Raw genomic sequence first — 27,115 nt, forward strand, 5'->3', positions numbered from 1 at the left:
TGTTCCACTGGTACAGAAAGAATAACAATGAAGCAACAGTGTCAACACAGAAAGAATTTTCTCCAAAGTCACATTGTGGCCAATCTGCAGCAACAATAATAGATTTTATGAATCCCACTGAAGAGAATTGTTAGTGGAGGGGGTGAGGGTGGGTCTCAAAGGCTCTGAAGTTATTTGTGCCTTCTACACCATGAGGCCGCACTGTAAGCAGCTATTTAAAGAACAAGCCAAAAAAAGATCTTCTGCAAAAGCAGATTTCTGAAAGCAGAGGAACAAAAAATACATAGGTGCTTTATGATGTTTAAAGAAAATAAGTTGCCTAAACAGGCAGCTTTGTCCTGCTTGCTCTGGGCAGGTGCTGCCGGGGGCTGAACACTGATGGGCTTTGGATTTTGGCTGCACGGGTGGTCCTGCCGGACCCGTGCTCCGCAGCGCCAGTAGCGGGTTTGCTCCCACGTGTGAGCCAGGTTCCCTTTTTATATATGGTGTTTTTTCCAGGACGTGTTAACACCAATTTGTGAGCTCGGTGGGATGACAGAGGCGGGTGAGCAGCGCTGAGCTCGGAACTCACCGCTCTCAGATTCTCTTTCGGCCCCATCTCAGAGTCTACAAGCAGTAAAGGGATGTTGGGGGGGGGAGCCGGGTCTCATCCGACTTCACCTTAAAGTGGGAAAACACAGTGAACAGCATCTCAAAAAGCAGAAACCTGTAAGGTGGCCGTGATGTACCCGTACAGCTGTTGTTGTGGGGAAGGGCTGCGCATTTCACGCCGGTCTCCTGCACGCTGCCACCACGGGTGCAGAACACCTGCGCGATGTGACATTGACATTGGCACTATTTTTGGTTCCTGTGCACCTACTCTGTGTATCCAAGTGCCTTTTCTTCCAGGAACCGCATACCACATGCAGCAGAAGACGGTCTGAAAACAAAACCTGTGCATATTTTCATGTGTTTTCTTACTGCTATCAAAGTGAGAAAATCACAGATATGCTCTTAAGCGCTCACTCCACCTCAGCCAGGATACCTAGCAGCTCATCAGCCGTGAAGGTGAGAGAGCACAAATAGGATTCTCTCTAAAAAGAAAGAAAACCAATTACCAAGGTGGGGAGTGGCTAGCAAATAAAGAATACTACCCAAAGGTCATTCCGAATAAACACCTTTGCCTGAATTTTGGAAGTTGAACAGTCCATCTGACAACATTTTCATCCTGAAAACACCACATTGCCTATCAAGGTGATTTTGGGCTCAGAAACACTGCCCACCTCCAATAGCGATGCTGTTTAGAAGCTATGAAGTAAATGTGACTGCTCTTCAAATGACTGTCCTGAGGGATGGGAACAGGAGTGCCAGTGACACATGGTGACACCTCCCCGGTCACACTGCCCCCCGCTTGGCCAGTGCCCGGGCACCAACACTGATAGATCTGCTACCGTACAGGTATCAGCAGCGTTTCCCAGACTGACGTTTCCTCTGGTTCGAGTGCCTGACAAATGATGGAAGCATAACAACAATAAAGACTAAATCTTATTGAAGTAGTCTTTCATTATTAACTGTCTCCACATTTATTCATCACTCAAGGAGGGAGGGAACAAACCAGACACTACGCTGGTGTGAACCCAGGTGAAGTTTCTTACTTTACCAGGGTTATCTGATTTCTGTCAGTGAGATCTGATCCCACAGCTTGTTTCTCTTTCAACGTGTGCGCTGACTATGGAGAAACACCAGCCCCGTGCTGCTCTCACTGTCTGCCAGCTCTTGGCCTTTGGGACCTTTAGTTTTTTAAACTAAAAGAGGGAGATTCAGGCTGGACACGAGGAAGAAATTGTTGCCCTGAGGGTGGTGAGAGCCTGGCCCAGGTTGGCCAGAGAGGTGGTGGATGAACCATCCCTGGAGACATCCCAGGCCAGGCTGGACGGGCTCTGAGCAACCTGAGCTGGTGAAGATGTCCCTGCTCATGGCAGGGGTGGCACTGGGGAGCTGGGAAGGTCCCTTTGACCCAAACCGTTCTGTGATTCTATGATTGTCCTGCCCTGGCTCCAGCCAGCACAGGAGCCGCATGCTGAAGCAGATGCAGGGACCAGCTCCTTCTCTTCGTGGTGCCCCAAGCCGTTCCTGGGGAATAGAGGGAAGCGGGGACACTGGTGCTGTCCAGGCAGTAGCTGGAAAAGAAGAGCATCAAGGGGCTAAATAAGCCAGTTCCGCACCAGCGTGTTTCCCTCTGCTGTTTCCATTCTCTAGGAAAGGAATGCGCTTCAACCACACTTCCTTTCCCAGCACTGGATGCGCTGCCCTCCTGTACCCGCCAGACCCTTGCCCCGCAGCCTTCATCCAAATCACCCGGCCCCTCAAAGGGTCGATTTCCCAAGAAAGACAACGAGATCCTTCTCACTTGAGATTCCAGTGGCTGTGCACTTGTAAATGGATCCAGCACTGCGGGAGCTGGCTGGGGAGAGAGGGGAAACACCGACCTTGGACCTGAAGAACAATGAGAAAACCGGGAGTGAGTGGATGGGGACGGCGGGATGTGCCAGCGGGGCAGGGTGCGAGGGCTGCGCCAGCAACCGGTGCGGCTGCCGGAGCCCGTGCTGGTGACCTGCAAAACAAAGAGAAAAATTGATAGTGGTTCAAGGAAATGAGGATCAACCCCTTTGAGAACCCAGCGCCCCCAGCCAGCATCTCCCAGACCACGCAGGATTTCTGCCCGTGGGAAGCAAGGGGTCGTTTTTCTAGGCAGATGTTAATTTGTGCTTCCTCCAGCACTTTTCCCTAAAACAAAACAACAAACAACAACAAACCCACCAAACTTCTGCTGAAGCTCCCGGCCAGTGCTCCCCTTCCCAGCTGGACCATGTCGGCTCCTCGGAGACCTGCTGTCCGCACCTGCCCAGCCGAAACTCCACGGAAATGCTGTAATTAAAACGGACGGTGAGAGCTCGCTTGTTCAAGCCAAAGAACATTAGGAGGAATTTAAATGCAGAGGTTTTTAAATCTGTGATGTTTGTTCTAACGAGAAAATACTTTCTAATCCTGAGTGACTCCCAATTCAAAACAGATTGGAAAGACTGCAAGTGAAAATTATTTTTTATTTCCTCCAAAAAACACATCTTGTAATTATTAAGCCTAAGTGGCAAATAACATTCTACTTTCCTAGAGCTTCCACATCAGCTGGGAAGCAGGCGGTGAGAAGCAGCGTGTGGGTGGCCCCCCAAGTCTGCGGTTTGCGTTGGGACAGGTAGCGGAACTCACAGAAACTGCTGTCACGTAAATCCCGGGAGGACAGCGTTCCGGGGCGCCGAGCGCTGCTGGTCCAGCTCACGCGCGTGTGCTGGACGCTGGGGAGGAGCGGGGGGCGATCTGCCTGCAGCAGAGGAAAAGCACGCTGCCAGCAGTTTGTTGGAGTGGGACTATTTTCAGCTGAAAACACCGAGAAAATGAAATGTAAAATAACAGCAGAAAGGCTGAAATGAGAGTGAATTGGGGACCAAGCAAACCATTTCAGGGGTGTTTGTTTTAGACAGATGCTAGAGGGTTGAAATACAATCCCCTTATTCATGTTCTTTCTTTTCAATCATGGCCATTTCCCTGTTCCCTTATTCTACTCCAATAGTTTTGTTTTCAATTTCCTATATTTGCTGATGTTCTGGGGACAGGGCCCATCTCCTTTATGTGTATTCTGGTACTTAGGGCAACACCGAATGGCTCTTGGTGGAACCAGACTACCAGGGATAAACTGGAAGCAGCGTCACTACCGGCACAGCTTACGGGCTGTGGTGACACTCAAAACAAGCAGGGATGGCAGAACTGGGTCTGCTGAAAAGAGGCATAAACGAAAATCACCTTCCAGCATTCACTACAAGTGAGGCTGATCTGCATTTCTTACACCACACAAAGGCTACAGCTCAGATGCTAATTTTATCTTGCTGGCTTTGTAGTGTCCTTGATCTTCAAGAGAATTCAAAATAAGATGTAGCAAATGTATAACTAAGTCGTTTTAAAGAAGTAACTGCAAAGTGCGTAACACTGCTCAAGGGGCAAGAGCTTCTCTGCTAAACACAGAGCACGACATCAGATCATACCAGCAGAATGAACAAATGGGCTCTTTACACCTTGTCCTCACAACTGGGCGGTTATGGGAGACCTGGGCAGCTCAGTCTCTGTTTGCCCTTCAAACCCATCTCCGATGGCAGCGTATAGAAAGGCCAAGCCCATCTTCACCTTCCCATAGCTTTTGACAACATGACCACTCTGCTGAACAGCCACGGGGCGATTGCCTGTCGCGGACATCAGGACCACTCAGTGCTAACTGTGGGACACGGCTATGGCAGGACACCCTCTCCACCCCGTGTGCGCGGGGGCAGGGCTGCCCTCTCTCTGAGCCAGGCGGTGACCTGCCACGGTCCCAGCAAACCAGGAGCAGGGGAATGTGGAAGCAGACAGTGCCACCACCACCACGTGCTTGCCTGGCTGGGGAGTTTGCAGAAGCCCAGGAGAGGTGGGTCTGGGATGCTTCAAGCCCTGCCAGCAGCTTGTCAGTGCAGCTCCCGCGATCAAAGCTTGGGCTTCTCTCCCCGTGCAGAGCTCCAGCTGAGGCAGGAGTTTAGCTGGTCCCAGGAGCAAACCTGTGCTAAACTGACTGCATAGATAAATCTGCTGCAACTGTCTTGAAGGCTTTTTGGAAACAGCGTGTGCTGGTACAGCTGAACCCAGCCAGAAAGCAGGCAGAGGCCAGCGAGGGGCAGGGGGCTCCCTAGTGCCCCAGTGCGTGAGAAAATGAGGGATCCGACATTGGCTCCCAGGGCACTGTGTGCCAGCGGTGATCACTGCATTGCTCCCCACGGGAAGCAAATGTTCGCTTCGAGGCTGCTACCCAGGTCCATATCTGACTCTCCTCACCTCAGAAGTCCCATGAGGCTGGTGAAGAGCCCGGTTCACCAACTGGCAGCTTCAAACCCTTTCCTGGGAGCAGCCACAGCTCTCCCAGGGGTCACAGCTGAGTTGTTTCCTTAGTCTGCACCAGGCAGGGCTCGCCGGCAGGGAGCTAACAGGAGATCTCCCAATGTAACAGGGAAACATTCTTGTCTTTCACTGGTACCAAACTCAAGAGAAGTCTGTCCCTTCCAGGTGACAGGTATAGGGGTGCCAGGAGCAGAGCTGTCACACCCCTGGACAGCAAGTGGCAGAAAGCACATGGCAGACAGCAAGGATGGTGATGTGCTACCGGCGTGATTTCTGCATGGTGTTTTTCTAAGCCCTGCTGAGCGAAAGAAGAACCAAGATGAATAGCAGCGGTGTTTGGGAAGGAGAGCGCTAGACGAGTGGCGTTAGCTCTGTCAAAGCACACCTTGGAGGGGATTAAAACAGCTCTCCCACACTGAGTAACACCCTTTGCAATTCCTCCATGCTCTGGTAAGAAGAGCTGGTCCAGGGAAGACAGATAGCCGTTCTTACTACCCTCCATATACACCCATATTCGAGGCTATTTGACCATCTTCCCTCTTTAACCAGTATCAAGGTCTCACAACCTTACCAAATGCATCTTCCTCCTCAAGGAGGGGTCATGAGCACATCCAAAGAGGTGGGTCTTTCTGAAGATGAAGGCAAGGAAGGATTTAATCTGAGAGCACCTCAACCTGATCCCCCACACCCGCAGAGCCGAGGCGCAGCTGGGGGCTTCTGCTCCGCAAGTGGAACTCAGCTATTCGCCAGGGAGTTTTGACTTTATTTCCTGTCTGTATTTTTTTCTTTAGTTGGAGAAATGAAAAGAAGGAACAGGAGAAGTTGTCGAATTACAAATGAGAAAGGAGATGGCATTTTTGTTGTTGTTGTTTTGTTTTTCTTGGAGTTATCAGTCCTTGGAATAAAAGCACGGGGAACCAGGCACCCTCTTCCCCAGCTGCTGGTGCCGCCCTCACCGACCCGCAGCAGCACCCGCTCTCCTGGCAGCTCCGCCCGTGGCACGGACACGCCGCGGGTGAACGTGGGAGGTGCTGAGCTTCGCTCTTCCCCGAGCACACTGGTACTCTAATCACTTTCTCTAGTCTCCCGGTGCTTTCATTAATTTTTTCCTTATTTTCAGAGCAGGTGCTTGTTCCCGTTCTTAATGAATCACTCTGCTTACTTGTAAACAAGACCTTTATTAGCTCCACAAGCATGCTTTCTATTTATACGTGTTCCATATCAATATTTGAAAGCACAGCACCCTATTCTGCATTCTCACTCCATGCCCCTTGCTGCCTCTCTCCCACCTCTTCTTTCTCTTCCCTGTTTGTTCACCGCTTGCACCCTCCCAGCTTTATCTGTGCTGATAAAAGTCAACCCTAGATTTGATGCTTCCTTTGTTGGCCTGAATTAAATAACTGGGAACTTCCTTTCTGAATGATGGTCGTTCAAAGATGATCTCCATACAAACCCTGTGTAGATTTAGTCCTTTATGCACATTTGAAATTGGTGAGTACACCTGAACCCCCAGGCAGAGCTCTGTATGCCGGCCGTCCACCTCGCTTTGGAGGAAGCTGCACACCTACTCATTCGTTGGATGCTTCTGCACCTTGTATTTTAAACTCTGGTCTTATTAGCATTGGGAATTAGTGTTCTAGAGTTTAAATATGTGAAAACAAGATGCTGCTTCCCTTCTCCCAGCAGCTGTATCCAGGGACAAGCCTCCAGTTCCCTTCACCACAAGTTCTAGGAGCAGCTTTGTAATGTAAATGGGTACTTACAGTATTTTTAACAAGCACCTGCTTTATCATGCTGCCTAATGAGAGCCCGGACAGAAATGCAGTGAAAGCAAAGGAAGGTAAGGCTACTATTTTAGCTAATTAACAGCAAATTAAATTAAACTGACACACACATATATTTTGGGTTTCTGCATCCAAGGGGAGAGAGTGCTGCAGAGATTTCATTATTCACATTTCCCATCCTCTGTTTTCTCCCAGCACCTACCCACCCAATTACCTGGGAAAGGAAAAGGGAGAACGATACTAAAGCCAATAAGATAATTCTCATTTACATAACATTTTTTCTGCATTGTGTTTAATAGTCTGCGAATAACTGTAGAAGAATATATAGTCCATTCTTTAAAAAGCTCCAATGCACTAATTGAAATTAAATTACATGGAACTCAGTCTTTGTCTCCTGTTCATTGGGAGATAATATGCAAGCCACAGTTTTATGTGTTATTATTAATATTGATGGATGAACCCCTGCACTCACCACAGAACCACTTCCCAGATGTGTTTCCACTTCCTTCAGCTGTAGGTGAGCCTAACGTGAGGTTTTTCCCCATTAAAATGGCTCATTTGGTGCACCCAGGATTGCGATCCTTTAGCATTCAAGACAGTCATCACTGCAGGTAGCGGTGCCTATTTGCGGCATTAGCACTGGGTAATGCAACTGCATTCTTTTTTCACGTTACTTTGCATATGTTATAGCTCAATTAATCTGCCAGGGTGACACTTCCATCGCAAACAAAATTTAAGAGAATTTAATGCTAAGTTGGCAGGCCTAGAAAGTGAGTCTAAAGTTAGGAGGGAAAGCACCAGGTCCTGTTTCCCAGCCCGTCACACGAGCTGCTGGGCAGGACGCTCAGGCTGCTGGCAGGTTGCTCCTCACCTTCGCTCCCAGGCCGCTAACGAGGGAGCCAATTAGTGCCAGTTGTGATGCGAGCACTTTTCCCACCAGGAGCTGGATTGAAACCTTTAGCTCATTTTGCACAAGCAGAGGGACATGAAACATTCAAGCATGGAAAAAATCCACAAATTCTGAGAGTTTAGAGCATGCCCACAGATTTTATTCTTTGCTTCAGACTTGCGGCTTCCATTTAAAAAGAAAAAGAAGGTTTCTTGCCCTTCTGATAGTGAAACTACTTTTCTTTATCTCAACTACTACCGAGCCTCCCTGAGCTACTTGTGCTGACTTTCTCTGAGCACTTTCTCTCCTTAGTGACCCTGGGACCTTGGAATAACCAGTTGCAGGACTGGACCTCAGCCCTTGCTGCTGGTCACACCGCAAAACAGAATAACCAAGGAGCTCCGTGCTGTTGGCTCTCAGCTCTTCATGATCCGGAGCGAACAAGACAGGGATGAAGAGCCCCCTCCATCACTGTCTCTGTCCCGAGTGACCCGATCGCACCCTGGTGTCTCAGCACATTCTGCCAAGGAGTGCCCAGTCCTCACTTCCATCACACTCCAGTGTGGGAAGGACACTGATCTGCTTCTCTGCATCAACGCTGCCTTCCGGAGGAAAACAGGGTTCTGGGCCACGAGGCAGCAAAATGGCACCTGCTGTCCCAGGGCTGGCGGCCACCCCTGTGCCACACACACCAGCACCGGCTGCCCAAGGGTGCAAGTCTGACCCTGCCACATCCCCTCAGTGTGAGCCGGGGTTTCATTGCGGGGGAACACATCAGATGGCCAGTGGGAGTGAGAAAATCCTGTGCATCACTGCTCACGCAGCTATGTCCATGCCTACGAGTCCCAGCTCTCGGGCAGCCTTCCCACGGGGACACAGCTCCGGCACCGCTGCCGGCAGACACCCACCGTCCCAGCACCCGTGGGCTGCTCCGGACCAGCCCGTGCGTCTCTGGGCAGGCAGTGGGTCTCCATGGAGCATGCAGGAAGGGAGAAGAAAAAGGACTTACTCTAAAAAATACCTCAAATTCTGCACTGGCACCATTGTGGGTTTTCAAGCTACTGAATCTTTACTGTTGAGCTTCCCAGAAACACGCAATCATGTGTTACATTTGCTTGAAGAAACACTGGCTCCTAGTTCTCAGCAGCAGAGCAAATGTGGAAAAGATGAATAGGAGAAGATACCCATCAGCTACTTAATGGATTTAAGAATGAGTCAATCCAGTCTTGTCATTTCTGGGTTCAGCAGCGCAGTGCTCAGTGTACACAAAAGACCCCTGGAGAAGCACAGAGCTGCTGGCCACCATGTGTACCTGGGTGGTCCCTGCGCTGTGTGTGCACTGTGACAGACCTGGGCAAGGGACAGCAGCGCTGCTGCATCCCGAGGTCACAGGGACATCCCGACGTCAGGAGTCAGTGTTGTCAGGGCTCCAGCTGTGCAGGTCTGGACCTTAGGATGATGCTATTGACACTCAAAGCTCATTTTGCCTTTCCTGGGCAGTTTAGGCAGGGCGGTGTGAACTACATGCAGGTGGGACAGAGCAGCAGGGAGCCAGGACCAGCCAAAGGGTCTGAGGGGTGTTAAGACCAGTTACATTGGCTCTACTTAAAGACCTCAACAGATGGGGATGTAGGGGACGGCGTGGATCTCAAGTCATCCCATGAAGCTTAATTATTTCATAATAATGTCTTTAATGCATCTTAGAAGCTTGGAAAGACTCCTTTCATGCCTAATTGAAAGGTTTTTCTGAGAAAGCAATCACTGCTCAGAGGCATTTTCCAAGGATTTTTCTTTTGCCTTTGTAACATCAGTCAAGCAAACCACTATTCAGCAGTCTCTGTAGTCTGGCTCCCTTTTTAACCTCTCCTGTAAAACCTTTGGATATTATTATCCCTTCCCTATTTGTTCACGTCTTCTGAGTACAGATGCTTGTTTGGAGCTTACATTAGTGCGCTCACCAAACAAAGAGGAGACATGAAAGGAGCAAAGAGAGCGGTTAAGTTGAAAGTCTCTTGGATGGGCTTGGAAGTTGTTTGTTACCAAATGAGAAGCAATCTCTCATTGGCTTTCACCCGGCGCCTCTTCACCGTGGTGGGGAGCGGAGGAGGAGGGCAGGCATCCCGTCCCAGGTGAGGAATCCCTGCCAAGGGCTCCAGCTCCCGTCAGATGGGAGAAGGTTCCCTCAGGGAGCGCGTTTGAACACTTTATCCCCCGGCTGCAGCACTACAAAGACTCACGCTGAGCAGAGGCATTTTCACCATGCCAGTCACTCTTCCCGGCTTACAGGAACAGCAAAGTTGCGTCTGATGCCCCCGCTGTGCGCGGGTGCACACACACATCGCCAGCAGCAGCTGCGTGTCTGCCTGCCCGGGATGGCTGGCGTGCTGAGCGGCTGCAGCACCAAGAGGAGCCCTGGCCACCGTGGCCACCCACCGCAGAACAGCCGAGCCATGGGAGAAACAGTTTCCCCTCATGCCCGGGTCACCCCAGAGCAAGGCTGGAGGGATGGGCAGAGCTGGATGAGGTGCAGCAAGACGAGGCTCGTGCAGGCGGTGGGAGCAAGGGCATGGTGCTCTCCATCCCTCATACCACAGTGGCTTCCCAGACCTCCTGGGAGTAAACACACAGCAACTGTGACCTTTTGAAGCTATCTTCCACTGAGTAATAGTTCTTTCTAATCTTACAACCATTAATTGTTTAATAATAAACACATTCCCTCAGTAGCCAGTGGGAGTTGGACACATCGGCTCCAGTGCTTGTGAAGATTGCATTGCTCCAGCTGTTCCTGTGGTACTGATCCTGGAGACACCCTTTGCATGGGCCCCAAGCCCACTTTAAATGGAAGAACTAAAGGGGACAGGGCTACTGTGTCTCATGTTGCTGGTGTCTCAAGGGACGTTAACTCCTCTCCCAAACAGCCTAATTTGCCTGCATTTTCTCTGGAAAGCCAGCTAGTGGCTCCTCTGGGTATTTAAGGATTACTCCTCGAAGTATTTCAAGAGCTACTGCTCCAGCTGAGTCAGAAGTACTCCAAGAGCCTCTCTTCATACCTGACCTGTATGTTGACACCTCTTATCTCTGCAGAGTGACCTGGAGACCACGTTCAGCTATGGTACCATCAGGTGTGTCAGTTCTTACTATGAGCAAACTGCAATGCCCATCACACGTGAACCATGAGTCAATACTGGGTTCACAGCTGGAGGGAGGTGAACAAGGTCAGTGCATCCCAGCAAGGACCATAACCAAGGACAAGACACTGCTTTTGCTTAAGTCCTGGCATGGGGGCCCAGAGAAGCAAGAGGCACTTGGTGCTTGTGCCCACACCTTTACGGTAAAGACTCAGGCATCACTTTTCCAGCTACATTTTGTTCTGCTAGTTCTGGAAAGATAAGCATCAAAGCAAAAGACAGGAATAAGAACGACAAACCCACCCTGGAAATGGTCCTTGCACAAACGCCAGGGAAGTCTGATCTCTTATCAGACAGCACCAGCCCACCCTGCTGCTGCAGGCACACAGCTAGTCAGCCCATTTAGATTTCCTTTTGATCTGCTAAACAGATCCCAGATCTGCTGCAGGAGGTGTCTGTGTACCCGTCTGTCACACAAACCCACATCTGGCACCTGCAATACCTCTGCTGAAACAGCACACAGAAGACATATTGCCAACAGTAGGCTCTTCTAAACACGAGCTGAGAAAGCCAAGACCTCTTATGAGAACTAACACAGGATCTGTCAATGCTCTTCCCATTCTCCAGCACCAACTAACTTGGATCACAAAGCAGGTCCATGAGGAGCATCCCGGAGACAGTCATGGCCATCAGACTGCGGGCTCTCCAGGCTGCCCATTACCTGGGCTTCCCGAGTGCTGCTGGCCTGGGGGCTGCTGCCTTAAAACACAAAGGGAAGGGTTTGTTCTGCTCAAGGCTTTTAGTTTCTTGTTTACACCAGCAGCACACCAGCCCACTGAAGCACGAGGGAGGAGCTGTTGCTTTTACCCAAGGCCAGACCTCAAGACCTCTCAGTCGTTCCCACATTGGCAAAGAAAACTCATCTGGCAGGCTTTTGTTGGCTTTGTCAGAGTCAGCCTGACACTCACACATCCCAGATCTTGTCCAGAAGTTGAAACAACACCAGGCAGCAGAATTAGGTGTAAGGGAAAGAACAGGGTGCTATTACATGATAAATCAAAGCATTCAGTCGTGAGGCCAGAAACACTTGCATCAGAGGGAGCTCAGAACAGAAGTGAAGCATCACAAAGATCTAACAGCCCTAGTGTTTTCGCAGCTGATTTTAATAGCCAGGTCTCAGTATCTTTGTTGTAACTCTGTAGTCAGAGCATGTTACACAGACTCTTTTCCAACAAGTCCATCAAGGGCTTCACCTGGCCCAGCTCCAGGAGAGAAGGTCCCACCAGATCTGGCATAGCTGGTTTTAGAGAATACACAGTTGAGCAAGATCTGTGGGAAGCTCTCCACTTATATTAGTGTCATCCTTCACCTTGATGATAACTAAAAATAAAGTGCTGCAATAATCAACTAGATTGACTAAGACAGATGCTGCTTTTAACATGTGTACTGTAATTAACTTACACCAGGCTAGAAAACTCCATCTCAGCCTCTTCCCACAGTGGAGGAAGTTTGGCTTTCTAATAATAGGAGCTGGTAACACATGCTGAATTATAAAGTAATCAAAGTTGATTTTGGCAGGAACGATCCAGATTTGTCGTGCTTCCATTTAATCTCCAAGTCTGACAGGCTCTCATCTCCCTGTGGACCGGCTGCTCTTCTTGTAGCTCCTTCTGAATTTCTTTTCTCTGGCATAAGGTAGGGCACAAATTGCCCACGGTGGGTGGGGAGGATTGTTTCTCCAACTGTCCCCTTGACAATGCTCGTGCTGACTCGCTCTCACATGCCGTATGGTTTGCACACACTAGTTAGCAACCGCACACACACATCGCGGCTGATCTGGATGCACGTTTTGCGTGCACACCCACACAAAACCTGGCGCAGCTATGAGCTATGTGCTTCGGTTGGGGTGGCCTCAGCCTGAACTGCCACATGCGGGATTACACGGCACTGTCTGAGCAGCCGATAAAAGATGCTTCGCTGCCCTCTCCCCTTTTCCAGCCTGCACGCATGCAATGTTGTGCAATGTCCTTTCATCGCCCTTTGCTGCTGTTGACATAGACATCCAGTGTCATTCAGGGATGCAGCCATGACAGTAAATGTTAGTTGGCATTTTCCAGGTTATTCACATTCTTCACAAACTCTCTCCTAGCCCCAGATTTCATATCCTGATTCCAATCAGTCCTAGCAGCCTTCCTGGCACCCCAGCTGTCTTGGGATCATCACCGCTATCACCAGTTCCCTCCTGCATGCCTGACCTTCTCCCTTTCACCACAGCTTCTCAGCTGCTTTCTCCTTGCTTACTTGCTCAGCCCTTGCTTGGCCAAATCCCATCTTTAGGTCATGATCTAGCAGGAATGCAGTTTGGGCAGCCAGTCCCTTGCTGGCTTTGATCTCATCAGCTCGGCTAACATCCACAGTAACGAGGTGACAGCGAGGGCTTCTGTTCTAAAAACCCAGGATCCACAGTGAACTGTTAGTTTGGGTTGCTGGACCATGTCCTATACCTTTTTGCTGGTGTTTCTTGCCAGGTTAAGAAGCCCATAGTGCCCTCACATCTCTAGCTTGTTTTGACGAGGTGCCTTCCTTCACACACCCCAGAGGTAACACCGAAACCCTCCCTCTTCATCCCACCACTTCAGAGCAGCCTTTCTAACAATAACTGCCCCTCATTCTACTTTTACATTTGCTGCCTGCATTTCCCTGTGCTCTTCGATCTGCAGAATGATTTATCCTCATCTGACTCCTACCTCCACACATAAACCCCACACCCCCACGGTAATATTTGTGCACCGCCTGTGTGTACATGCAGACACTGGGTACAAATCCTCATTGTGGAAGGGACGTCTCCAAGGCGGGAGCGCGGGGTGTAAGGGGCCAGGAGCACACTCGTGCAGACCCCTCGTGGGCCGGCTGCACCCCCAGGGCCCACGCTCAACAAGCAGCACATGCAAAGACCTCAACGCTCTTGGAACATCACACACATGAACAAGAACCCTCCCAATCTGCTGCACCTCCTCAGTTTTCCAGCCTTGAGTATGTGCAGCTTTCCAGACCTGCTGGGGACGTGCAGCGGTCCTCAGACGTTAACTGGAAGTGAGCAACGGGGAGTTCATTCAGATGCAGCTAAAGACTTGTTATTTCCCACCCCCCCGCCCCCATTTTTATCTCACTACAATGCCAGAGAAAAAGGTTTTGGTCGTGTCCACATTGCGTAGCATTGGCCTGGATTCCACAACACCATCTGCCTCTCGTGACTTCTGGGGCAGCAGAGAGATCCACCAGGCACAGACACAGATGATGCTTCCCGAGCGCCTGCTCCGACGCAGACTCAACAAGTTCAGCCTTGGATTTGCGGTGGTGTAAGGCCCAGCCTATCTCCTGCCCCTTGCTTGTTTTTCCTGTGTCACGTTTGGCTGGTGTGCGAAGCAGCGGTCACTCACAGCACTAGTACAGTGCTGGGAGGAGTCAGACTAGGAAGATTAGATGCCCTAAGTCACTGTAGCTTTCATTCTGATGTATTAAACAAGGAAAAGGCATAAAGCAGAAAAGAACTCTTGTAATGTGAGAGGACATGCACGAAGAAGATAGAAAGGGGGGCTGTAACCATGTTAACTAAACAAGCCCTGCAGAGTTCACTGTCCCTTGTGACTTTCAGCCCTATCTGTTGAAACTCCTAACGAGGACACGTGGCCTCGCTTTGCTCTCACGTCACTTCAGCTGATGCAAATTCTGTTTGCTGCTGTCTGCTCTGCACATTAACATCCGCAATGGGGAGATGGCGTCCCTGATGCCCTCATTAGAGGCAACGCGGGCGGCCCTGGGTGCCTGCTTCACTGCTCTCAGACAGGTCTGAGGAAGAAGAGCTCAGCAACAGGCCCTGATCGCGCCTAAATCATGGGGCATATCAGCACCTTAAGCAAGCTCAAGTTTTCCAGCTTGCCCTGAAATGTGCCAGCTCCCTGTGCTGCAGCAGCCCGGCTGCTGGGGCGACAGCTCGGGGACAGAGAGCTCTGCCTGGTGTCCCTGCACAGCTGGTGCTTCTCCACGGGAGAAAGCACCGTGGGGTGCCCGTCAAAGCCACAGGACCCTCTGTCTCAAGATCCAGTCTGCTGCCGTGCTTCTCCGGGCCTTATTTCCAGCTCTGCGCCACAGATGAGGGCTCTGAACTGTGCTGCAATGCACCGCGGCTTTCACTGGGACAATAGGGAACTGCCTCCTGTGGTCAAGCAACAGGACAAAAAGGTAGAGAAAGAAGCAATCACTGTCCTCACAGCACTGTCAGTACCAGACAGGGGCCATTTGAGTTCACGTTTGAAAGCAAGTGCTGCATTTCAAAGCATGATGCTTTGATCAAGCCAAGCACACCCCTAATTAAGACAGAGTACTGGTGCTTTGCTTGTGGAGGACAAGGAAATCTTGACAAGGGTCAAGTGCACCAGTGTTCTCTGCCGCCTTCTCCCCCAGCCACTGGCTTTCAGCAGAATTACCCGTTACGGCAAGATTCCAGCACGCGGCAGCTGCAAACGCAACCAAATCTGGATGGCTGGTTTTTTCTCCAAGTTCTCCAAATGCAGTCAAAGCCACTTTCAGCTAGTTTCACTTAAAAAAAAAGTCTAGCAAACCTGCGAGTTTCACACAAAATGCAAGCCATAAACCATCAAAGGTTCTGTTAGAGGGTTGGTGAACTTTAGCAATGCCTTTGATGAAAATGGTCTGAGTTTCAAGTGTGTAATGAAACCCCAAATCATTCAAGTTTCACATGGTTGCAAATATTTCTCACAGTTCTGATCAAAGGTGTATTCAGCAGGGAAGAAGCTTTGATTTTGCAGTACAGGGGACGTGCTGAAATTTTCAAAGCCAGGCCCTGGGATTTAAATGAGCAGCTCCTCTTGGAAGCAATACAGCTAAACTTAGCAACGCTTAGAGGGAAGTAGCGTGAAGATGACATATTTGGATTCCTCCCGTTACCCCAACCCCTTCTCAGGGGGAAGATTTAATCCCCCACGCTGACGCTGAGGAGGCTGCATGGCCCCGCAGCACGTTTGGGTTCGACAACTACTCTCCCTACACATCCATTTCCAGCACTCCTCCCCAGCTCCACTCTGCTGGTCTGACGCTGCTGCTCTGCAGCACTTCAGAGGAGAAGCTCCAGCTGCTCTGAGGAGGAGGCAGGAATGCTGCAGGACGGGTGTCTGACCCACATCCCAGCAGGGATGCCAGAGGCGCCCAACACGGGGAGGGTTCCCCGGCTGCCTCTGCAGGTCCCTGCGTCCCCGGGCTCGCACCAGCTTGGGTGGAACAGGAAAGCAGCTGCATCCTTCACCGCAGTCAGTGATGAGACCCAAATCCCCCTGGAGCCGGAGGCATATGTAAATGTCTGGTTTTAATACCACTGCCATGCTGTGAAGTCTTCATTTGTGACAAAGATTTCCATAGCAACAGACCGATCTCACTGGCAGGACAGTGGTCCCCTTGGAAGAGCAGGTGGAACGAGGGAATAGAGAAAGCACAACACCACACAAAATGCTATAGAGAAGCAGACACGGGTATTTGTGTAACCAGAGTACAGGCTTCAGCATGTCAAAACTCCCCAAGAAAGGGAATTCATCAGGAAAACTCTGCAGAGGATGCTGTGAATGCATCAGGCTGGGGCCGCGGACTCTGCACAAAGCACATCTCCCCACCTCCATTTCCCTGTGCACAGCGATCCTGGCACTGCTCCCCTTGGCTGGGACACTTCGCCTGTCTGAAGGGACACGTTACAGGTACCTCAGGGGTCGAGAAGCACTTCTGGGTGCTGTACCCCCAGCTGGGTGTGCAAAGCAGAGGACTGATCCCATACCATGCACAGGGGGTGTCCGCTCTTACCACAGCCCTGCCAGATAGCTGCTCTGTCCCCAGCTCACCTCCCCAGCCTATTTCTGTCCTCTAAAGGCAGCAGCTAACAGCACTGACCTACCAGACTGTGCCATAATTAGCCACACCCTAATCAATGGTTAGATACTGCCTTTAAATCCCTAGTTACTCAGCACTGCAGAAACGCAAAGCTTTGCCACGCTGATACGTACAACTCTGTTACGCTGAAGATACCTCGCAGATGCTGTTTTTCTTAAAAACAACCCATTTTACAGGCAGCCCGGCATGGCACCACAATTCATTCCCACATCCAGCTTCCGATCAGTGCCAACAACCCACACACGCGATACGGAACCGCCGGCTGCAGTTGAAGAGGCGGCAACGGGCTGGCCAGGAGGGGCCGGGGCAGCCAGGGACTGCTTTAGGCAACAGTAAATTTTTCATTCTAATGTGTTTTGCTGCTGGATAATTTTATTATTTTCACCGAGATATTCCAGTAAGTGGCTTGGTTAGCATGGTGTGATTCTGACCAATATATCACAGCATGGCAATTTAACCGCAAAGGTAGTGCTTTTGGCTGGCGTATTTCACTTTAATGTGTCTAGAGGCATTTATGCAGAAAGACCTGCAAAGAGAAAGCAGATTTCTTTTCCTTTCGGTCTGTGTAACCCCCTATTTAGTTGTTTTTATTGTTGAAATAAGAGGCTACTGTTATACCGGGTTCAAAGACTTGAAGCTTCAAGTGAGAGAGAACAGGATCCAGCATCACAGAAAACTTTGGTATATGTAGCTTTAGTATTAACTGACCTAACACTTCACCCAGCAACATGAAAACCCATTGTTCATGACGTTCAAGCCTAAAAAAGATGTCAGTGCTTTCTGAGATACTGACAAATATGTTGCGGTGCTTTTCTTACACAGATTTCTCTGAAGCCCTGAATCCTTCCATGGCTGAAGGCACCACCGGTGCAAGAATCGTAACTCCACTGAAGCTGGGACAGAACGCCCCAAAAAGACACGTTCAGCTCCTGGGTTTTAGGATGCCTGTGTGGGTTCACATATCAGTTAATAATTCCCGTGTGCATTCAGCTTTGGTTTTACTACCACTAACTTCCAGCTATCAAAGGCGTCACCTTGCTGCTCACACCCCCTACCCCCGCACTCCCAAAGCAGAAAGTTGAGTGAAAGGGTTCCAGGAGAAAACAAACAACTAAGAAAACCAAACAAAAAACCTTAAGTGCAGGAAAAGCTTTATTATCACTCTCTTACAAAGCCTAAACACAGAGGGATACTTACTAGCCAGCTCAGAACATATTAGATTCCTTATTTCAGACCAACATCCTGAGGAAGAAAACCAAACCAAACCCACACAAAAACCCCACAAACAAACGCCATCTCTCTCCTCACATCAGCAAAGCCACAAGGATTTTAGGAGCCAACCTTTTATTCGTCGGGAGGGCACACAGGCAGCTCCCTGTCTCATTGCCCAACTGGGTATTTTCTCCCCCTTCATGCAAACGAGCAATTAATTATTTACAAGCCTGTCTGTAGCGCTCTAGTTTACATGCTGGAATTTACATGATTTATTAAACAAAATAGCATTTAAAAAGAAACCCTGTCATAGATGTGTCATCCTTAAAGCAAACGGAACACATTTGTTAGGAAGCCAGGAAAGGCAGGAATCGCTGAAGGCGCCTGCTTTCGTTCGCAGCCATTTACCCATTTACCCGCTCAGATCCCGTCCCTCCTCCCCCTCCCAGGCTTTGCGACCAAGGCTCAGCTCACTAACCTTTGTGACCGGCTGGTGTTGCAGCAGGAGCTGCTCCACGAAGATCTCACGTTAATCACGAATTCCTGAAGGACTGTCTTAAAACCCTGGGAAGGTCAGAGAGCAACAGTGAGACATTAAAAGGCTGTTTAACCCTTGCTAGATGTTCTTATTTTTTATTCTTTTTCTGCTGTGACAAATCAGGTTGGGTCTGACAAAATATTTGATGGCGACTGTGAGGGGTTGTTTGGATATAAAACCTCACAAATGTAGCGAAAGATATTTCATTTTTCTATTTCAATTTTCTCTTGAAACAATATCCCATTTAGAAGGAAGCTGCTGCCGCCTGTTCCCGCGCATCATTCGCTACAGGAGCGGAGCGTGGTGCCGTAAGCCGGGCTCATTTCGTCCTGGGAAGCAGCCCACGCTCCTCGGAGCTGGACCTTCTCAGAACCTGCAGCCCCCAAATGCAATTAGCTGAGCAGTGTCTCCCCGAGTGAAAATAAAGCCTAATGCATTTAAGGCTGAGTCAAAATGGTTGAAACCGAACTTCAAATAATAAACATATCAATCATTTTTCCTTCATTGGATTACACCTGTATCAATCATGATCTTCACACCAACCAGAACAGCACAGCTCCTATGCTTTCCTGCTTTAAGCATCGATGTCCTTGCACTTGGCACGGGCACCCCGCAAGCTCTAACTCATCTTTTGTCAGGTAAAATACCTTCTAATTTCCTTTTTTGACAAGCAGGTATGATCCATAGCTGCAAAAATAGTAGATTCATTTGTTATTGCAGAAAATTATATGACTTAATAGAAGTTACCCTGTAAAATCTGTAAATAGCAGGACTGTAGGTAAAAACTAGGCACATTTTGATAGAAGTAAAGGTCACACATTGGCAGTGGCAGTACTTAAATCCCAGAGCCAGGTTACCAAGAGGTGGTTATGGAGTCTTTTGAACTGAGGCCCAGGGTCCTTTTCAAACACCCAGCTCAGCTGCCAGTCTCTGGCTTTGATGTGGAAACCCTGGTGTGAACCTTGCTCACCTGGGTTATCAAGGATATCAGGTAGATAATCGTAATGGTCTGTTCCGGCCTTAAAATCCCTGGCAAGCTGAGGCAGTGAATCTAAGCATGAATTTTCCAACGCTGACACTAATGTCGCTCTTCTTCTGCAGACTCGAACTATGGAAATACTTGACAGCAGCTGAATCGGCACAGCAGCTCACACCAGAGCAAATGTCTGTGGAAAACACTCTGAGCAAGATTATTGCAAAATATTGCCTTTATCCTGTTAGGGAGGTAGTCAGCAGAGTGGATGATTTTCTTCCTTCCTTTCTTTCCAGCTGTTGACAGCAGAGGTTTGCTGCCAGCCCACTTGGTGCCCGGCTCCCTCCTGATTTTGGGCAGGCTGGAACGACTCCGACTAATGAAGTGACTCCAGGCTTTTGTGAGGGTGAATGGAGTGAGACTCCAGCTTCAGGGGCTGCAAAAGATGAGCCATGTTTTCCTCTCATCTCAAAATACAGGAGAAAAATGTGTGCATAATCAGAGATAAGGACATCCACCTGAAGAGGGATTTGAGCACTTCCCAGACTGATGAGATAAATCTGTGACTAAACCAACTCTTAGCTGTCTGTTGAACCAAGTTAGCGACGGGCTCGACAGCCCCTACAGCATTAGAGGACAAAGGGACACAGTGCAACAGATATGACATGGGAAATGCAAACCTTACTGAGCAAAGAAATGAGTCCCCTCTGGATTGTAGCATGTGTTGAACTAGAGTGCTGCCACCTGCTCCTGTTCCCTGTTTAATGAATATCCTCTGAACAAAAGGATGAGCAAATCATCATTAGATGAGAAAGAAAAAGTATCTCAAGACACAGTGATGTTCTGCCCCTGCCCATGAGGCTGCAGTTACACTTTTCAGTTAACAGGATAACAGCAGCAGCTATTTGAGCTTCCCCTCTGACTGCACCTGTGTGCCTGAGCTGTTACTGAAATGCACCATCTCCTTGACAAAATGGGAGTCTGGCATCTTGGGCTCAATTATTTCTTAGCTTCGACTTCAGGGATGTCAGGCAGATCGTGACGGCTTGTTTGCAATGCAGGGAAAACTGGAAGAATGCTGGTGGCTTCAGTGCATGGCTGAGCGGTCAGCAAACGACCTGGGCCTGTGGTCAGAAAACACTCTGGAGAGTCATTGGGAGCTTTTCCAGCAGCTCCAGAGGGCACTGGATCACATTTTTAGGGTCTTGACTCAGACAGACGCATCCTGCACCGTTCTTCAGTCTGACCCATGGGCCCCGAGCGATGTTCTGCAGGCACAAACCCAGGCTGGGACTGAGCAGAGACCGGAAAGATGAGAAGTTCCTATCTCAGTCCCAGTTCTCTGATCCCAGTCACTGCTCATGGTTTGCTCCCTGTCTGAATGCGTGGTTTGCATTGTTAGGATGGCAGCATCCCCTATTTGCAGCCATTTATCCTCTTCCTCATTGGTAGTCAAAGAATCTATCTCAGACAGGTTTTATAAGGGCTTTTCCCGTCAGACTCCACCTGCAGCATCCTGGAAGGTGACGATGAAAGTGCCACCTCACACAAGGAGCCTGAGTCGAGTCCCCAAGACGTGCAGTGCCAGGCAGGCAGCTTTACGAGCAGCTTTTCCAGAGCGTGTTGTTTTGTGATGAACCCATAAAACAAGGCTGTCCTGATTTGTCCGTCTGACTGGAGCAGATCTCACTTCAGAGGGAGCATTGAGCTGGCAGAGGGAGAGAGAACGTAGATACTGCTTTGGGCTCCAGCTTCTAACACTCTTTGGAGCTGAATCCTCCTTGCCCGTGCAATCTTGGCTTGATTTTACAGAGGGTCTCCAATTCTCCCTCTCATGTGCTCCAAACACGGGACTAAACAAAGCATTCAAAATCAGGAACAGCCACCAAAACACCCCTCAGCTACTGAATAAACAAGAACAGGCCTTCACGGGCTGAAATCAATTCCTTTCAGCATTCTGCGCAATGCAATGGAAGCAATTCTACTTAGCTCTGCCTTAAATGCCACCGTATGTCACACTTTACAGAAACTGATAGTTCCATTTTCAGTGTATTGATCTCCAGTCACATCAATGGCTTTGAGCAAATTCCCCCGTCCAGCCCGCAGAGCACACCCGAGACACCCAACGTGCAGCAGGTGTGTAGAGAGGCCTCGAGATGTAACTGAGTTGTAGGAGATCGTGTTATGCTGCACACAACGTAACATCACCGAGCTCCAGGCCAGAAGGGCTGTTCATCTTGTTCGTTAAGGAGCTCATTTCTGTAGAAACACCCAGAGGTCCTGCCTAGAAGGAGCTTAGACATGAGCAATGGAATCTGTCCAGTGACAAATGCAGGGCACAGCCAGCAATCTCCTGGTAGCATTTTAAACAGCGGATGAAGGAAAAGAGCTTTTAATGTGTGAGGAAAAGTATGGCAATGAACACAAAACCATTCAGGCCTCCTTTGTGCCTGCATTGGGGGAAGGAAGGTTGCTTTTCCCCCAGGGCAAGGACCTGCTGGTCCTCACGCTGAGCAGGAGCCCAGGTCAGTGCCCAACACAAACAGCACCTCACGCTGAAGCACTAACACCCTTTTCTGCAAAACCAAGATCCCCTGTGCAGTGACCAGATAAGCCTGTAAGATCCAGCGACACCACAGTCCGAGGTGCTATAGCTAATGCACCCCTGGGACGAAGGGTCACCTTTTTTCCCGTACTGAGGAGTACATTTAGACATGTCAGATGCTGCAGTCCTTCCTCAGAAAAGAACTGCCTGAGCACACGGACCTTAAAGATTGTGCCAGTATAAAGCAATTGCAGGTTGGAGTACTGGGATAAATTAATTGCCTAGCACGACTCTGACCCCACATACACCGCCAATCACTAGTGCGGGGCTGGGTGCGGGCACTGGGCACGGCAGGCAGCCGCAATCCCGGAGCGCTGGGCTGGAACATTGGCGTGCCTCAGTTTTTTGTGGATTTTTTTTTTTTAATTATTATTTTTTTAATGAATGTAGCAAAAAATACTGGAGGCTCCTAATGGCTGAGGCTGCATTTTATTAGAACACAAGAATAACAAACTAGAACAAGGCTGGCAAGATAAACTACCATGTAAAAAAGAAATCTTCCCTTCAGATTAGACCTGACTTTCTGGGTTGAAACGAGTCCCTTGTGGGTCTGTCTCTACCAGCTCTGCCCTGGGCTGTGCGCTGTTCCCAGGCCAGGAACCTCCCCAGGCATCTCTCAGACATGCTTATGGCTCTTCATCTTCTTCTCAGCACTGTCTCCAGCCAATACCGTATCAGAGAATGATCAATTTTCACTCCAGGTGGTAGGAAGGACAATGGCTATACCACCTCTTTGTCCAGAGGCTATGAACAAACAGCTTTATGTTCCTCCTGATTCACACACATACCTTCTCCTTACTGGGACCTTCTCAGATAATGTAGAGATGACAGTTGGAGAGCATTCCCTACAGGTCATTGTTAATTACTGCGGTCAGCTGAGATTGATGACATTATTTACGTAGAGGCAGGCTGGGTAATTATGGAGGACCATTCTAGGTACAAGGGACCTTTCTCATTGAACCTATTGGTGAGAGAACAGAAACACAAACAGCAAAAAAATTTGCCCATCTTGCTGCTTAGACAGAGCAGGAAACCAGATGATGCTTGGAAAGGGGTTATGAGGATAAGTGAAATATCTGATAAGAAAGCTGCTTTACCTCCTCCACTGGACAAGCTGGGAGATAGAGCAGGTGGAAAACAGAGTGCGGGAGTTGCACAAAGTGCTCCAGCTGCATTCAAGACGGCTGAGTCCTGGACAAGTGCTTTTACATCCTTCATTCATGCCCCTGATGCTATGATGGGTTACATTTATCAAGCTCCTTTGACAGTCTCCTCTGGACTTGGACTGTCAATTCATCTCCTTTTACCCGATCCATGTCACCTCCATTTTTTAAGATCAGTCTGCCAGAGGAGTGTGTTTCTGCAGAAATTTGTCACTTCTTCCCATCTGCACACACCCTCTGAAGGTGGTTGTAAAGCCTGGCTCTGCTCTGTCGCTAAATCCTTAATCTACATGAGGCTTCTTGGTACAAAACAACCTCCTGGAGGGTGACCCTCGTTCTGCTGTGTCCTACCCTTGTCTCTGTGGGGCTCCTTACTGCACATTTGGGGCAAGAGTGGTGAAGAGGTTTTTGGGGCTTAGGGGACTGTGTGTTCTGTGCTCGGGTGTGCTGGCGTGGCACAGGAGGGATGTGGGGAAGCAGGCAGCCCAGAGCAGGGAACGACACAGAATCCCAGGCTGGCTGGGGCTGAAGGGACCTCTGGAGATCCACAGTCCAACCCCTGCTCACGCAGGGTCACAGAACAGATCACACAGGTGGGTCCAGGCGGTTTGAATGTCTCAGAGAAGGAGACTCCACACCTGCTCTGGGCAGCCTGGGCCAGGCTCTGGCACCTCCCAGCAAACAAGTTTCTGCTCATGTTCAGATGGAACCTCCTGTGTTCCAGTCTGTGCCCGTTGCCCCTCACCCTGGCGTTGGGCACCACTGAACAGAGTCTGGTCCATCCTCTGACACCCACCCTGAGATATTTATAACCATTGATGAGATCCCCTCTCAGCTTCTCTTCTCCAGCTGAACAGCCCCAGCTCTCTCAGTCTCTCCTCATCAGAAAGGTGCTCTAGGCCACTCAGCATCTTCATCCCAACACTGGGCTCCCTCCAGTAATTCCTTGTCCTTCTTAAGCTGGGGAGCCCAGAACTGGACACAGTAACTCCAGATGTGGCCTCACCAGAGCAGAGCAGAGGAGGAGGAACAACCTCCCTGACCTGCTGGTCACATTCTTCCTAATGCACCCCAGGTACCATTGTCCTCTTGACCACAAGGGCACATTGTTGACTCATGGTTGACCTGTTGCCTACCGGAACTCCCCAGTCCTTCTCTGCAGAGCTGCTTTCCAGCAGGTCCAACCCTAACCTGTACTGGTGCCTGGGGTTATTCCTCCCCGGGTGCAGGACTTTTCCTAGCTGCAGAACAGATGTGCTCACAGATTCAGGATGGGTTCAGCGCTGTGCCAAGGAACACAAACCACAGGATGAATGGTGGGCTTTCAATACCCATGTGAAGCTACGCAGCACAGGCTGCAGCCCATAATGTCTTGTTAGGTTAGATGCAGCCTGTCAACACCTGCTCTGTTGATGTGGCCTGGGTCTATACCATCGTGAAGGTACAGAACAACACCACACCTAACAGGTTCGTTCAGATCTGGAGTGACTTTGCATTGTACCAGCTCTGGCAGGTGCAGCTTCCTTGGCATGGTTTCATTCCATAGGCGTCCTCTTATCCTGCATCCCACGCTTTGAGCCCTCCACACGCTGACATTGACATGGCAGTGAAGAATGGTCTGAGAGGCACAAGGTTTTTTTATCAAATATGCAGGGCAATTATCTCTGGTACATTTGCTATGTTCTTACATACCTGCCTTCAGCCGAGTCCCAGCTCAGCAAACCCAGTTTTGAGGAACGTTAGTGCAATCAGTGTATTTCCTACTAAACAAAGCATGAGTTGCTCAGGGGGAATAGATCTAAGAAGTTTAATGCTTCCGGTCTGTTTCCTGGGCCCATGACAGGTACAGCTCCATCCCACCCAGTGCCTGCTTTGTCCCCTTTCTCACCACGCTCTTGGGTCCTGTGGGCAGGTTTGAGCTCCGTCTGGGCACTTGCTGCTGCAGCTGAAGAGCCCGAGCAGCCCTGAGCAGCTCACGAGCTGAGTCCGAGGTTGAAAGCCCAGAGGGTGTTCAGGATGACGAGCGAAAATGTTATGGAGTAGGAGCTGAAAGTTATTTCTTCCTTTTCTGACCTGTTGTTAGTGCAGTTGTAGGGGAAATGGCAAACTCCACTGCTCTGATCTTTGCTTGTAACAAGCTCTCCAGCACCCCTGCAAGGAATTTTATTTTAGCTTGATGGGTTTTCAAATTTAATTTTCAGTGGTTCAGAATTTGTGACCCTCCAGTGCACCTCGGCTCATGGAGTACAAAAGCATTTGCTGCTTCTCCTCACCACACAGAAAGATACTCACTGAATTTCACATGTAAGTTTTAGAGCTGAATACCTGAGGTATAAAGAAAATAAAGTACTCATGAATATTCTTTTGAATCAATTCTGCACATTGCTAGAGCTGGGGTTTTCAGAGCTTTTCCACTTATTTTCCAGTCATTTGTGGAAGATGGGGTTTTTGTCTGCAGCAAAGGTTGGCCGAAGCAAAACTGTCCTGGATGCTCAGAGTCCGACTGCATCCCTGCGGTAGCAGCTCACGGTGCTGGGTCCCATTGCCAGCCATAGTTCATCCTATCAAACCAGCCGGGAGCAAACTGTTCCCACATTCTTGTTGACGGGCAGTCTGCTATCAGTAAAGTGACTGGTTTGGTTTTGCAGAGCGTGGTGGACTCTTGGTGTAAGCACAAAATGGACTGGAGGTGAGGGCTGGTAACTCTGATTTTACTGGGTTTAGGACAGATTGTTTTCCCTGGCCCACATCGTGCTGCCCAGGGTGTGCGTGAGTGCAGGGGGCACTAAGCTTGCTGTCCAGTCACCCTGACCTCCCAGAAGGCACCAAAAGCCATTTAACATAGTGGAGACACCAGGATGAGGGATCCCACTCACCGGGCCAGGAACACCACAAACAGCCCATCGCCCTTTGGATGGCGTTTACCTGCCAGGGGACACTGGCAGGCAGGGTGGGCACCGTGCTGTGCTGTACATGGCGCCATGAGCCCTGAGTGTCCCCTCAGCCCTGGGCAGCCTCCCTGGGGCTCCCTCCAGGGCTCCATGTTGGCTCCAGCCCCAGTACCAGCCCTGGGCTGGGGGTGCCTGTGACAGCCTTGTCCCTGGTGTCCCCACTGTCGTGTCTCAGTGATGAGCCTCACCTGTGTCCTGCCATGTCCCTGCTGTCCTCGAGGGTTGGCTGAGGTGACAGAGGGCCCTGCAGAGCGTGAGAGCCTTGGGGGCAGGGGACATGGTGGCTGTGAGGTGGGGGCTGCACCCAGCCCAGAGGAGAGTCCGTGGACCTGCCACAGCCCAGAGCCCACCAGGCGAGCACAGGGCAGCAGCACGGCCAAAACACTGCTGCCACCACCGTCACACCCTGCAGGACCGGATTCATTTACAGATCCTTTATTTCCTTTCTGTCTCCTGCTGAGTGGTGCCTGCCCCGTGGATCCCAGCTGCTCTGCAATGCAGCGTGGCCCTGGTGCTGGCAGTCCCTCTGGCTGTGTGGCTGCAGGAGGAGGAGGCGGCCATGGGAGCCCGTGTCCAGCCCCAGCACGGGGTCTGCTGTGTCACCTCCGTCCCATGGCTGTGGCCAGAGGGGACAAGTCAGGACTGGGTTTTCTGGGGTGCCCGGGAGCAGGAGCCTGGTGTCCCAGTGCTGCCTCAGGGCTCCTAAGAAACACAAGCAGAGAGAAGCAGCTGCTTCTTTAAATGGCAGGATCGCCCCCCATGCTGTTCCTGTTAACATGACACCGTTTTTATAACAGGTGTTGGAAGCTTTTAAATATTTGCTGGCCATGTTTGAATCTTGCTTTTAATCCTCTGACATAGTTGCCTAGACCTCGAGCAGCTACCAGGCCCTGTTAGTAGAGCAGGACGTTATTCCTGTTCCCTCCCTCTTCCAGCACAGGGAAGGCGAGGAGCAGTGCCA

At 50.0% G+C, this 27,115-nt stretch overlaps 1 long non-coding RNA gene across 1 annotated transcript; it reads right to left on the minus strand.

The window, feature by feature from the left end:
- Positions 1 to 292: 292 nt before the first annotated feature.
- Positions 293 to 21,317, minus strand: LOC135575549 (uncharacterized). Its single transcript, XR_010466519.1, has 4 exons — positions 18,403 to 21,317; positions 2,800 to 2,907; positions 2,390 to 2,593; positions 293 to 2,159 (listed from the first exon to the last, which is right to left on the minus strand). It is a non-coding gene; the product is annotated as an uncharacterized LOC135575549 (long non-coding RNA).
- Positions 21,318 to 27,115: the final 5,798 nt, after the last annotated feature.

This window comes from Columba livia, chromosome 16 (assembly GCF_036013475.1).
Source record: "Columba livia isolate bColLiv1 breed racing homer chromosome 16, bColLiv1.pat.W.v2, whole genome shotgun sequence".
Taxonomy (NCBI): Eukaryota; Metazoa; Chordata; class Aves; order Columbiformes; family Columbidae; genus Columba; species Columba livia.